This window comes from Balaenoptera borealis (assembly GCF_965194805.1).
Source record: "Balaenoptera borealis genome assembly, chromosome: 6".
Classification (NCBI taxonomy): Eukaryota; Metazoa; Chordata; class Mammalia; order Artiodactyla; family Balaenopteridae; genus Balaenoptera; species Balaenoptera borealis.
In genome coordinates, this window is record NC_138863.1 from 93,947,714 (window position 1) to 93,961,848 (window position 14,135).

A 14,135-nucleotide genomic window follows, 5' to 3' on the forward strand; every position below is an offset into this window, starting at 1 on the left:
TCCTGTTCCGTACAGGTTGCAACTTTGTCCTGAGGATGAACGGGAAGAGGGGGAACCAATGAGAGACTAGGTCTAGGTGTGGGGACAGGCACAGGTCACTCTATTTTCCCATCAGGAAGAAGAATTAACCACAGGCTCAGCCTGCCGCCCGGAACCACAATAGGGCCTGAAGCAATCCTGCGCTTTTGGGGCCAGCTCCCTAGAAAGCGAGTTGAAAAATGGAGCTCAGGGGCACTGCAATTCACAAACCTGTAGAGTTATAAATGTTAACTCTCGTCCACAAATATATTGAGGGAAGGCAACGAAGAGGATTTGAAAGCAAGGCAGAATTGCAGGAAACAGATTTCAGGAGGTAGATTCGAATCACCTTTAAAGCACAGGAAAAGCGGCAAAACCTCGACCATGATGCCCTTGGCCAAAAAGGGCGTATGCGTTTTTTCCTGAATATATTCAGGAAAAAACGCATACGCCCTTTTTGGCCAACCAAGCAACCTGGAAAGGTAAATCAGCGCTACAAAGAAGTCTCGCTTCCCATCGGTCAAAAGGGCCATGCTGAATAAAGTGTCAAAACCAGAAATGCAGGACAGGCCAAGGAGAAACGGGAGTCTTGCTACGCTGATGGGCGGGATGTAAATTGCCAACAGCCACTCTGGAGAAGTGTACGGTGTGTCCTGAAACATCTAAAAAACTCAGCTTAGAGAGCATAGGGCACTTCCACTCATGGGCGTATAAATTGGGAAAACTAAAAATCAGCAAGACACAGGCACCCCAAAGTTTAGGGCTGCTCTGTTGACAAGAACCTCCACTTCGTTACACCTTAAATATCCCAGGAAAGAGAAAAATGGATAAGGAAGTTGTGGTCCTTATGTACAATGGCATATCACTCAGCCATGAAATTAACGTCATAAGGCTAGTAGCAGCATGATGAGAGGATTTAGGTACGACGATTCTAAGTGAAATAAGTCACACAGAAAAAGGCACTTATCATAAGATATCACTTATAGAGGGAATGTAAAAACCGCTACACTTGAACTGAATTACAAAACAGAACAGCGTCACACGTTTAGAAGACACACTATGGCTGCTTAACGGGAAAGGTGAGGTGGGGTGATGCATAAAACAAGGGTTTCAAATTAGCTCAGATACCGTTCCATAAACCCAATATGTAATAGACAAGACCTACTCCTTGCTCAGTGAACTGGACTCAACATCCCCTGTTCACCGCCCAAGAATATATCTGACTAGTAAGAATCTTAAAACCAATGTATTGATATCCCTCTGTAAGTGAGTCAAGTGGGTGTAAAGCGGCATAAACACAGCAGTGAAAAGCAGCTAAACCCCATTATAAAAATCAATTACTTTTAAAAACCCGTGAAACAAAGACAGTGAAAGAGAGAGAAATTCTTACAAAATTCGTTCAGGGGCTGTGATGCCACCTGGATTGACCATCTCTAGACCCACAGCTGATTGAGACATAAGGGTGGACACTCTTGGGGCTGAGAGGTTTGGTGAGGTTGGGTGAGCAAACGCAGACCCTTTAAAGTAATACTGCGTGGTATCCATCCCATGGGTCCAAAATCTCCAGGTTCAAGGGCATCTTCCTACATCGAAAACATGCATGAGAAACCCAGAAGATGGTACACCGTGTGATCGGGAAAGGTTTCTAAAACGCACCTCATTTCTCTTCTCCTTGTGCTCGGGTTGGCCATTACAGTCGCTTTACTAGCAATCTCCCTCCTTGGAGAATGAGCACCTTTAACCTCCTGTTCCGTACAGGTTGCAATTTGTCCTGATGATGAACGGGAATAGGGGGAACCAATGAGAGACTAGGTCTAGGTGTGGGGACAGGCACAGGTCACTCTATTTTCCCATCAGGAAGAAGAATTAACCACAGGCTCAGCCTGCCGCCCGGAACCACAATAGGGCCTGAAGCAATCCTGCGCTTTTGCAGCCAGCTCCCAAGAAAGCGAGTTGAAAAATGGAGCTCAGGGGCACTGCAATTCACAAACCTGCAGAGTTATAAATGATAACTCTCGTCCACAAATATATTGAGGGAAGGCAACGAAGAGGATTTGAAAGCAAGGCAGAATTGCAGGAAACAGATTTCAGGAGGTAGAGTCGAATCGCCTTTAAAGCACAAGAAAAGAGGCAAAACCTCGACCATGATGCCCTTGGCCAAAAAGGGCGTATGCGTTTTTTCCTGAATATATTCAGGAAAAAACGCATACGCCCTTTTTGGCCAACCAAGCAACCTGGAAAGGCAAATCAGCGCTACAAAGAAGTCTCGCTTCCCATCGGTCAAAAGGGCCATGCTGAATAAAGTGTCAAAACCAGAAATGCAGGACAGGCCATGGAGAAACGGGAGCCTTGCTACGCTGATGGGCGGGATGTAAATTGCCAACAGCCACTCTGGAGACGTGTACGGTGTGTCCTGAAACATCTAAAAATCTCAGCTTAGAGAGCATAGGGCACTTCCACTCATGGGCGTATAAATTGGGAAAACTAAAAATCAGCAAGACACAGGCACCCCAAAGTTTAGGGCTGCTCTGTTGACAAGAACCTCCACTTCGTTACACCTTAAATATCCCAGGAAAGAGAAAAATGGATAAGGAAGTTGTGGTCCTTCTGTACAATGGCATATCACTCAGCCATGAAATTAACGTCATAAGGCTAGTAGCAGCATGATGAGAGGATTTAGGTACGACGATTCTAAGTGAAATAAGTCACACAGAAAAAGACACTTATCATAAGATATCACTTATAGAGGGAATGTAAAAACCGCTACACTTGAACTGAATTACAAAACAGAACAGCGTCACACGTTTAGAAGACACACTATGGCTGCTTAAAGGGAAAGGTGAGGTGGGGTGATGCATAAAACAAGGGTTTCAAATTAGCTCAGAAACCGTTCCATAAACCCAATATGTAATAAACAAGACCTATTCCTTGCTCAGTGAACTGGACTCAACACCCCCTGTTCACCGCCCAAGAATATAACTGATTAGTAAGAATCTTAAAACCAATGTATTGATATCCCTCTGTAAGTGAGTCAAGTGGGTGTAAAGCGGCATAAACACAGCAGTGAAAAGCAGCTAAACCCCATTATAAAAATCAATTACTTTTAGAAACCCGTGAAACAAAGATAGTGAAAGAGAGAGAAATTCATACAGAATTCGTTCAGGGGCTGGGATGCCACCTTTATTGACCATCTCTAGACCCACAGCTGATTGAGACATAAGGGTGGACACTCTTGGGGCTGAGAGGTTTGGAGAGGTTGGGTGAGCAAACGCAGACCGTTTAAAGTAATACTGCGTGGTACCCATCCCATGGGTCCAAAATCTCCAGGTTCAAGGGCATCTTCCTACATCGAAAACATGCATGAGAAACCCAGAAGACGGTACACCGTGTGATCGGGAAAGGTTTCTAAAACGCACCTCATTTCTCATCTCCTTGTGCTCGGGCTCGCCATTACAGCCGCTTTACTAGCAATCTCCCTCCTTGGAGAATCAGCACCTTTAACCTCCTGTTCCGTACAGGTTGCAAATTTGTCCTGAGGATGAACGGGAAGAGGGGGAACCAATGAGAGACTAGGTCTAGGTGTGGGGACAGGCACAGGTCACTCTATTTTCCCATCAGGAAGAAGAATTAACCACAGGCTCAGCCTGCCGCCCGGAACCACAATAGGGCCTGAAGCAATCCTGCGCTTTTGCGGCCACATCCCAAGAAAGCGAGTTGAAAAATGGAGCTCAGGGGCACTGCAATTCACAAACCTGGAGAGTTAGAAACGATAACTCTCGTCCACAAATATATTGAGGGAAGGCAACGAAGCGGATTTGAAAGCAAGGCAGAATTGCAGGAAACAGATTTCAGGAGGTAGATTCGAATCGCCTTTAAAGCACAGGAAAAGCGGCAAAACCTCGACCATGATGCCCTTGGCCAAAAAGGGCGTATGCGTTTTTTCCTGAATATATTCAGCAAAAAACGCATACGCCCTTTTTGGCCAACCAAGCAACCTGGAAAGGCAGATCAGCGCTACAAAGAATTCTCGCTTCCCATCGGTCAAAAGGGCCATGCTGAATAAAGTGTCAAAACCAGAAATGCAGGACAGGCCATGGAGAAACGGGAGCCTTGCTACGCTGATGGGCGGCATGTAAAGTGCCAACAGCCACTCTGGAGAAGTGTACGGTGTGTCCTGAAACATCTAAAAAACTCAGCTTAGAGAGCATAGGGCACTTCCACTCATGGGCGTATAAATTGGGAAAACTAAAATTCAGCAAGACACAGGCACCCCAAAGTTTAGGGCTGCTCTGTTGACAAGAACCTCCACTTCATTACACCTTAAATATCCCAGGAAAGAGAAAAATGGATAAAGAAGTTGTGGTCCTTATGTACAATGGAATATCACTCAGGCATGAAATCAACGTCATAAGGCTAGTAGCAGCATGATGAGTGGATTTAGGTACGACGATTCTAAGTGAAATAAGTCACACAGAAAGACACTTATCGTAAGATATCACTTATAGAGGGAATGTAAAAACCGCTACACTTGAACTGAATTACAAAAGAGAACAGAGTCCCACGTTTAGAAAACACACTATGGCTGCTTAACGGGAACGGTGAGTTGGGGTGACGCATAAAACAAGGGTTTCAAATTAGCTCAGATAGCTTTCCATAAACCCAATATGTAATAGACAAGACCTACTCCTTGCTCAGTGAACTGGACGCAAAAACCCCCTATTCACCGCCCAAGAATATATCTGACTAGGAAGAATCTTCAAAGCTATGTATTGATATCTCTCTGTAAGTGAGTCAAGTGGGTGGAAAGCACCATAAAAACAGCAGTGAAAAGCAGCTAAAACCCATTATAAAAATCAATTACTTTTAAAAACCCGTGAAACAAAGACAGTGAAAGAGAGAGAAATTCTTACAAAATTCGTTCAGGGGCTGGGATGCCACCTTTATTGACCATCTCTAGACACACACCTGATTGAGACATAAGGGTGGACACTCTTGGGGCTGAGAGGTTTGGTGAGGTTGGGTGAGCAAACGCAGACCCTTTAAAGTAATACTGCGTGGTACCCATCCCATCGGTCCAAAATCTCCAGGTTCAAGGGCATCTTTCTACATCGAAAACATGCATGAGAAACCCAGAAGACGGTACACCGTGTGATCGGGAAAGGTTTCTAAAACGCACCTCATTTCTCATCTCCTTGTGCTCGGGCTCGCCATTACAGCCGCTTTACTAGCAATCTCCCTCCTTGGAGAATCAGCACCTTTAAACTCCTGTTCCGTACAGGTTGCAACTTTGTCCTGAGGATGAACGGGAAGAGGGGGAACCAATGAGAGACTAGGTCTAGGTGTGGGGACAGGCACAGGTCACTCTATTTTCCCATCAGGAAGAAGAATTAACCACAGGCTCAGCCTGCCGCCCGGAACCACAATAGGGCCTGAAGCAATCCTGCGCTTTTGGGGCCAGCTCCCTAGAAAGCGAGTTGAAAAATGGAGCTCAGGGGCACTGCAATTCACAAACCTGTAGAGTTATAAATGTTAACTCTCGTCCACAAATATATTGAGGGAAGGCAACGAAGAGGATTTGAAAGCAAGGCAGAATTGCAGGAAACAGATTTCAGGAGGTAGATTCGAATCACCTTTAAAGCACAGGAAAAGCGGCAAAACCTCGACCATGATGCCCTTGGCCAAAAAGGGCGTATGCGTTTTTTCCTGAATATATTCAGGAAAAAACGCATACGCCCTTTTTGGCCAACCAAGCAACCTGGAAAGGTAAATCAGCGCTACAAAGAAGTCTCGCTTCCCATCGGTCAAAAGGGCCATGCTGAATAAAGTGTCAAAACCAGAAATGCAGGACAGGCCAAGGAGAAACGGGAGCCTTGCTACGCTGATGGGCGGGATGTAAATTGCCAACAGCCACTCTGGAGAAGTGTACGGTGTGTCCTGAAACATCTAAAAAACTCAGCTTAGAGAGCATAGGGCACTTCCACTCATGGGCGTATAAATTGGGAAAACTAAAAATCAGCAAGACACAGGCACCCCAAAGTTTAGGGCTGCTCTGTTGACAAGAACCTCCACTTCGTTACACCTTAAATATCCCAGGAAAGAGAAAAATGGATAAGGAAGTTGTGGTCCTTATGTACAATGGCATATCACTCAGCCATGAAATTAACGTCATAAGGCTAGTAGCAGCATGATGAGAGGATTTAGGTACGACGATTCTAAGTGAAATAAGTCACACAGAAAAAGGCACTTATCATAAGATATCACTTATAGAGGGAATGTAAAAACCGCTACACTTGAACTGAATTACAAAACAGAACAGCGTCACACGTTTAGAAGACACACTATGGCTGCTTAACGGGAAAGGTGAGGTGGGGTGATGCATAAAACAAGGGTTTCAAATTAGCTCAGATACCGTTCCATAAACCCAATATGTAATAGACAAGACCTACTCCTTGCTCAGTGAACTGGACTCAACATCCCCTGTTCACCGCCCAAGAATATATCTGACTAGTAAGAATCTTAAAACCAATGTATTGATATCCCTCTGTAAGTGAGTCAAGTGGGTGTAAAGCGGCATAAACACAGCAGTGAAAAGCAGCTAAACCCCATTATAAAAATCAATTACTTTTAAAAACCCGTGAAACAAAGACAGTGAAAGAGAGAGAAATTCTTACAAAATTCATTCAGGGGCTGTGATGCCACCTGGATTGACCATCTCTAGACCCACAGCTGATTGAGACATAAGGGTGGACACTCTTGGGGCTGAGAGGTTTGGTGAGGTTGGGTGAGCAAACGCAGACCCTTTAAAGTAATACTGCGTGGTATCCATCCCATGGGTCCAAAATCTCCAGGTTCAAGGGCATCTTCCTACATCGAAAACATGCATGAGAAACCCAGAAGATGGTACACCGTGTGATCGGGAAAGGTTTCTAAAACGCACCTCATTTCTCTTCTCCTTGTGCTCGGGTTGGCCATTACAGTCGCTTTACTAGCAATCTCCCTCCTTGGAGAATGAGCACCTTTAACCTCCTGTTCCGTACAGGTTGCAATTTGTCCTGATGATGAACGGGAATAGGGGGAACCAATGAGAGACTAGGTCTAGGTGTGGGGACAGGCACAGGTCACTCTATTTTCCCATCAGGAAGAAGAATTAACCACAGGCTCAGCCTGCCGCCCGGAACCACAATAGGGCCTGAAGCAATCCTGCGCTTTTGCGGCCACATCCCAAGAAAGCGAGTTGAAAAATGGAGCTCAGGGGCACTGCAATTCACAAACCTGCAGAGTTATAAATGATAACTCTCGTCCACAAATATATTGAGGGAAGGCAACGAAGAGGATTTGAAAGCAAGGCAGAATTGCAGGAAACAGATTTCAGGAGGTAGAGTCGAATCGCCTTTAAAGCACAAGAAAAGAGGCAAAACCTCGACCATGATGCCCTTGGCCAAAAAGGGCGTATGCGTTTTTTCCTGAATATATTCAGGAAAAAACGCATACGCCCTTTTTGGCCAACCAAGCAACCTGGAAAGGCAAATCAGCGCTACAAAGAAGTCTCGCTTCCCATCGGTCAAAAGGGCCATGCTGAATAAAGTGTCAAAACCAGAAATGCAGGACAGGCCATGGAGAAACGGGAGCCTTGCTACGCTGATGGGCGGGATGTAAATTGCCAACAGCCACTCTGGAGACGTGTACGGTGTGTCCTGAAACATCTAAAAATCTCAGCTTAGAGAGCATAGGGCACTTCCACTCATGGGCGTATAAATTGGGAAAACTAAAAATCAGCAAGACACAGGCACCCCAAAGTTTAGGGCTGCTCTGTTGACAAGAACCTCCACTTCGTTACACCTTAAATATCCCAGGAAAGAGAAAAATGGATAAGGAAGTTGTGGTCCTTCTGTACAATGGCATATCACTCAGCCATGAAATTAACGTCATAAGGCTAGTAGCAGCATGATGAGAGGATTTAGGTACGACGATTCTAAGTGAAATAAGTCACACAGAAAAAGACACTTATCATAAGATATCACTTATAGAGGGAATGTAAAAACCGCTACACTTGAACTGAATTACAAAACAGAACAGCGTCACACGTTTAGAAGACACACTATGGCTGCTTAAAGGGAAAGGTGAGGTGGGGTGATGCATAAAACAAGGGTTTCAAATTAGCTCAGAAACCGTTCCATAAACCCAATATGTAATAAACAAGACCTATTCCTTGCTCAGTGAACTGGACTCAACACCCCCTGTTCACCGCCCAAGAATATAACTGATTAGTAAGAATCTTAAAACCAATGTATTGATATCCCTCTGTAAGTGAGTCAAGTGGGTGTAAAGCGGCATAAACACAGCAGTGAAAAGCAGCTAAACCCCATTATAAAAATCAATTACTTTTAGAAACCCGTGAAACAAAGATAGTGAAAGAGAGAGAAATTCATACAGAATTCGTTCAGGGGCTGGGATGCCACCTTTATTGACCATCTCTAGACCCACAGCTGATTGAGACATAAGGGTGGACACTCTTGGGGCTGAGAGGTTTGGAGAGGTTGGGTGAGCAAACGCAGACCGTTTAAAGTAATACTGCGTGGTACCCATCCCATGGGTCCAAAATCTCCAGGTTCAAGGGCATCTTCCTACATCGAAAACATGCATGAGAAACCCAGAAGACGGTACACCGTGTGATCGGGAAAGGTTTCTAAAACGCACCTCATTTCTCATCTCCTTGTGCTCGGGCTCGCCATTACAGCCGCTTTACTAGCAATCTCCCTCCTTGGAGAATCAGCACCTTTAACCTCCTGTTCCGTACAGGTTGCAAATTTGTCCTGAGGATGAACGGGAAGAGGGGGAACCAATGAGAGACTAGGTCTAGGTGTGGGGACAGGCACAGGTCACTCTATTTTCCCATCAGGAAGAAGAATTAACCACAGGCTCAGCCTGCCGCCCGGAACCACAATAGGGCCTGAAGCAATCCTGCGCTTTTGCGGCCACATCCCAAGAAAGCGAGTTGAAAAATGGAGCTCAGGGGCACTGCAATTCACAAACCTGGAGAGTTAGAAACGATAACTCTCGTCCACAAATATATTGAGGGAAGGCAACGAAGCGGATTTGAAAGCAAGGCAGAATTGCAGGAAACAGATTTCAGGAGGTAGATTCGAATCGCCTTTAAAGCACAGGAAAAGCGGCAAAACCTCGACCATGATGCCCTTGGCCAAAAAGGGCGTATGCGTTTTTTCCTGAATATATTCAGCAAAAAACGCATACGCCCTTTTTGGCCAACCAAGCAACCTGGAAAGGCAGATCAGCGCTACAAAGAATTCTCGCTTCCCATCGGTCAAAAGGGCCATGCTGAATAAAGTGTCAAAACCAGAAATGCAGGACAGGCCATGGAGAAACGGGAGCCTTGCTACGCTGATGGGCGGCATGTAAAGTGCCAACAGCCACTCTGGAGAAGTGTACGGTGTGTCCTGAAACATCTAAAAAACTCAGCTTAGAGAGCATAGGGCACTTCCACTCATGGGCGTATAAATTGGGAAAACTAAAATTCAGCAAGACACAGGCACCCCAAAGTTTAGGGCTGCTCTGTTGACAAGAACCTCCACTTCATTACACCTTAAATATCCCAGGAAAGAGAAAAATGGATAAAGAAGTTGTGGTCCTTATATACAATGGAATATCACTCAGGCATGAAATCAACGTCATAAGGCTAGTAGCAGCATGATGAGTGGATTTAGGTACGACGATTCTAAGTGAAATAAGTCACACAGAAAGACACTTATCGTAAGATATCACTTATAGAGGGAATGTAAAAACCGCTACACTTGAACTGAATTACAAAAGAGAACAGAGTCCCACGTTTAGAAAACACACTATGGCTGCTTAACGGGAACGGTGAGGTGGGGTGACGCATAAAACAAGGGTTTCAAATTAGCTCAGATAGCTTTCCATAAACCCAATATGTAATAGACAAGACCTACTCCTTGCTCAGTGAACTGGACGCAAAAACCCCCTATTCACCGCCCAAGAATATATCTGACTAGGAAGAATCTTCAAAGCTATGTATTGATATCTCTCTGTAAGTGAGTCAAGTGGGTGGAAAGCACCATAAAAACAGCAGTGAAAAGCAGCTAAACCCCATTATAAAAATCAATTACTTTTAAAAACCCGTGAAACAAAGACAGTGAAAGAGAGAGAAATTCTTACAAAATTCGTTCAGGGGCTGGGATGCCACCTTTATTGACCATCTCTAGACACACACCTGATTGAGACATAAGGGTGGACACTCTTGGGGCTGAGAGGTTTGGTGAGGTTGGGTGAGCAAACGCAGACCCTTTAAAGTAATACTGCGTGGTACCCATCCCATAGGTCCCAAATCTCCAGCTTCAAGGGCATCTTCCTACACCGAAAACATGCATGAGAAACCCAGAAGATGGTACACCATGTGATCGGGAAAGGTTTCTAAAACGCACCTCATTTCTCATCACCTTGTGCACGAGTTCGCCATTCCAGCCACTTTACTAGCAATCTCCCTCCTTGGAGAATGAGCACCTTTAACCTCCTGTTCCGTACAGGTTGCAATTTGTCCTGAGGATGAACGGGAAGAGGGGGAACCAATGAGAGACTAGGTCTAGGTGTGGGGACAGGCACAGGTCACTCTATTTTCCCATCAGGAAGAAGAATTAACCACAGGCTCAGCCTGCCGCCCGGAACCACAATAGGGCCTGAAGCAGTCCTGTGCTATTGCGGCCAGCTCCCAAGAAAGCGACTTGAAAAATGGAGCTCAGGGGCACTGCAATTCACAAACCTGCAGAGTTAGAAATGATAACTCTCGTCCACAAATATATTGAGGGAAGGCAACGAAGAGGATTTGAAAGCAAGGCAGAATTGCAGGAAACAGATTTCAGGAGGTAGATTCCAATCGCCTTTAAAGCACAGGAAAAGCGGCAAAACCTCGACCATGATGCCCTTGGCCAAAAAGGGCGTATGCGTTTCTTCCTGAATATATTCAGGAAAAAACGCATACGCCCTTTTTGGCCAACCAAGCAACCTGGAAAGGCAAATCAGCGCTACAAAGAAGTCTCGCTTCCCATCGGTCAAAAGGGCCATGCTGAATAAAGTGTCAAAACCAGAAATGCAGGACAGGCCATGGAGAAACGGGAGCCTTGCTACGCTGATGGGCAGGATGTAAATTGCCAACAGCACTCTGGAGAAGTGTACGGTGTGTCCTGAAACCTCTAAAAAACTCAGCTTAGAGAGCATAGGGCACTTCCACTCATGGGCGTATAAATTGGGAAAACTAAAAATCAGCAAGACACAGGCACCCCAAAGTTTAGGGCTGCTCTGTTGACAAGAACCTCCACTTCATTACACCTTAAATATCCCAGGAAAGAGAAAAATGGATAAAGAACTTTTAGTCCTTATGTACAATGGAATATCACTCAGGTCATGAAATCAACCTCATAAGGCTAGTAGCAGCATGATGAGTGGATTTAGGTACGACGATTCTAAGTGAAATAAGTCACACAGAAAGACACTTATCGTAAGATATCACTTATAGAGGGAATGTAAAAACCGCTACACTTGAACTGAATTACAAAACAGAACAGAGTCCCACGTTTAGAAAACACACTATGGCTGCTTAACGGGAAAGTTGAGGTGGGGTGATGCATAAAACAAGGGTTTCAAATTAGCTCAGATAGCTTTCCATAAACCCAATATGTAATAGACAAGACCTACTCCTTGCTCAGTGAACTGGACGCAAAAACCCCCTATTCACCGCCCAAGAATATATCTGACTAGGAAGAATCTTCAAAGCTATGTATTGATATCTCTCTGTAAGTGAGTCAAGTGGGTGTAAAGCGGCATAAACACAGCAGTGAAAAGCAGCTAAACCCCATTATAAAAATCAATTACTTTTAAAAACCCGTGAAACAAAGACAGTGAAAGAGAGACAAATTCTTACAAAATTCGTTCATGGGCTGTGATGCCACCTGGATTGACCATATTTAGACCCACACCTGATTGAGACATAAGGGTGGACACTCTTGGGGCTGAGAGGTTTGGTGAGGTTGGGTGAGCAAACGCAGACCCTTTAAAGTAATACTGCGTGGTACCCATCCCATAGGTCCCAAATCTCCAGCTTCAAGGGCATCTTCCTACATCGAAAACATGCATGAGAAACCCAGAAGATGGTACACCATGTGATCGGGAAAGATTTCTAAAACGCACCTCATTTCTCATCTCCTTGTGCTCGGGTTCGCCATTCCAGCCGCTTTACTAGCAATCTCCCTCCTTGGAGAATGAGCACCTTTAACCTCCTGTTCCGTACAGGTTGCAATTTGTCCTGAGGATGAACGGGAAGAGGGGGAACCAATGAGAGACTAGGTCTAGGTGTGGGGACAGGCACAGGTCACTCTATTTTCCCATCAGGAAGAAGAATTAACCACAGGCTCAGCCTGACGCCCGGAACCAGAATAGGGCCTGAAGCAATCCTGTGCTTTTGGGGCCAGCTCCCAAGAAAGCGAGTTGAAATATGGAGCTAAGGGGCACTGCAATTCAAAAACCTGCAGAGTTAGAAATGATAACTCTCGTCCACAAATATATTGAGGGAAGGCAACAAGGAGGATTTGAAAGCAAGGCAGAATTGCAGGAAACAGATTTCAGGAGGTAGATTCCAATCGCCTTTAAAGCACAGGAAAAGCGGCAAAACCTCGACCATGATGCCCTTGGCCAAAAAGGGCGTATGCGTTTTTTCCTGAATATATTCAGGAAAAAACGCATACGCCCTTTTTGGCCAACCAAGCAACCTGGAAAGGCAAATCAGCGCTACAAAGAAGTCTCGCTTCCCATCGGTCAAAAGGGCCATGCTGAATAAAGTGTCAAAACCAGAAATGCAGGACAGTCCATGGAGAAACGGGAGCCTTGCTACGCTGATGGGCGGGATGTAAATTGCCAACAGCCACTCTGGAGACGTGTACGGTGTGTCCTGAAACCTCTAAAACACTCAGCTTAGAGAGCATAGGGCACTACCACTCATGGGCGTATAAATTGGGAAAACTAAAAATCAGCAAGACACAGGCACCCCAAAGTTTAGGGCTGCTCTGTTGACAAGAACCTCCACTTCATTACACCTTAAATATCCCAGGAAAGAGAAAAATGTATAAAGAAGTTGTGGTCCTTATGTACAATGGAATATCACTCAGGCATGAAATCAACATCATAAGGCTAGTAGCAGCATGATGAGAAGATTTAGGTACGACGATTCTAAGTGAAATAAGTCACACAGAAAAAGGCACTTATCATAAGATATCACTTATAGAGGGAATGTAAAAACCGCTACACTTGAACTGAATTACAAAACAGAACAGCGTCACACGTTTAGAAAACACACTATGGCTGCTTAACGGGAAAGGTGAGGTGGGTTGATGCATAAAACAAGGGTTTCAAATTAGCTCAGATACTGTTCCATAAACCCAATATGTAACAGACAAGACCTACTCCTTGCTCAGTGAACTGGATTCAACACCCCCTGTTCACCGCGCAAGAATATATCTGACTAGTAAGACTCTTAAAACCAATGTATTGATATCTCTCTGTAAGTGAGTCAAGTGGGTGTAAAGCGGCATAAACACAGCAGTGAAAAGCAGCTAAACCCCATTATAAAAATCAATTACTTTTAAAAACCCGTGAAACAAAGACAGTGAAAGAGACAGAAATTCATACAGAATTCGTTCAGGGGCTAGGATGCCACCTTTATTGACCATCTCTAGACCCACAGCTGATTGAGACATAAGGGTGGACACTCTTCGGGCTGAGAGGTTTGGTGAGGTTGGGTGAGCAAACGCAGACCCTTTAAAGTAATACTGCGTGGTACCCATCCCATGGGTCCAAAATCTCCAGGTTCAAGGGCATCTTTCTACATCGAACACATGCATGAGAAACCCAGAAGACGGTACACCGTGTGATCGGGAAAGGTGTCTAAAACGCACCTCATTTCTCATCTCCTTGTGCTCGGGCTCGCCATTACAGCCGCTTTACTAGCAATCTCCCTCCTTGGAGAATCAGCACCTTTAACCTCCTGTTCCGTACAGGTTGCAAATTTGTCCTGAGGATGAACGGGAAGAGGGGGA